Here is a 1,021-nt window from a genome sequence, read left to right as displayed (position 1 = left end):
CCAAATAATGACCATGTTTATTCCTTATACATATATGATATGAGCAGGTATAGGTGTAGTCATTCCTCCTGAACTCATCCTTATTGAGCGGTGAGGGGTGCATGATTGCGATGTTGCTGCGTCGCCATCTATGCATCCAAATAATGACAGGACAACGGAGGAGAGATATATACATATGCATGTTTATTCTTTATTATTCTTTATACTTATGCGATATAAGCAGGCAAATCTGTAGTCATTCCTCTTGAACTCATCTTCTGCCTACGGCCACACCACCCTGAACACGCCTGATCTCGTGAAGCTAAGCAGGGTCGGGCCTGGTTAGTACTTGGATGGGAGACCGCCTGGGAATACCAGGTGCTGTAGGCTTATTGAGCGATGAGGGGTGTACTATTGCGTGGCTGCCTATGTATTCTAAGAATGAGTAATGGTGACACTCGGGTCATTCTATTTTGTGTTTTACATATATGCACAAAAACAATGGTAAGGGCATTTATGATAGTTTGGATAGAGTGTATGCTGTGATGCTGTTTACACTACGAATGAGACTATACGGGTTGGCAGGGGCCAATATGCATACGTGTTCCCAAAGGCGTGAACCGTAAGACCGGCTGCCCGTACTATTGGAGCAATAGACACAAATTATAGTGTGTCTTTAAATAATTGAGACCAATGGACCGTAGATTTATCGGCGATTATGAGGAGTTACGAATAGTAGATGCCAGCTAATACCGTAGGAGTGGCCCGGTATAATGATTGGAGGTGAGAGGTGGATGTTACTAGCCCCCCCCCCCTCCCCCCTCCCAGTTGAGGGATGCTCGAGTGATTATGTATTATGCTCGCTTTATGAGGGTGGCTGCACTTAACCTTATGAAAGGTGGATACAATCTCGCCACTTCTTCTATATAAGTCATCTTCTCATACATGCCTCAAGATCTACTGGTCCGAAACGAAACCTGTGGAGATACTTACCATAGATCATACTTACGTGTTCGGAGATTCACTATGTGGGTCGCTTGGA

The 1,021-nt window shown here is 44.6% G+C and overlaps 1 pseudogene; it reads left to right on the top strand.

Annotated features, from left to right (window-relative positions):
* The first annotated feature begins 259 nt into the window (after positions 1-259).
* On the top strand, positions 260-369 carry LOC142205148 (5S ribosomal RNA; annotated as a pseudogene).
* Positions 370-1,021: the final 652 nt, after the last annotated feature.

This window comes from Leptodactylus fuscus, chromosome 5 (genome assembly GCF_031893055.1).
Source record: "Leptodactylus fuscus isolate aLepFus1 chromosome 5, aLepFus1.hap2, whole genome shotgun sequence".
Lineage (NCBI taxonomy): Eukaryota > Metazoa > Chordata > Amphibia > Anura > Leptodactylidae > Leptodactylus > Leptodactylus fuscus.
Note: the sequence above shows the minus strand (reverse complement) of the source record. Positions and strands in the feature narration are given on the sequence as shown.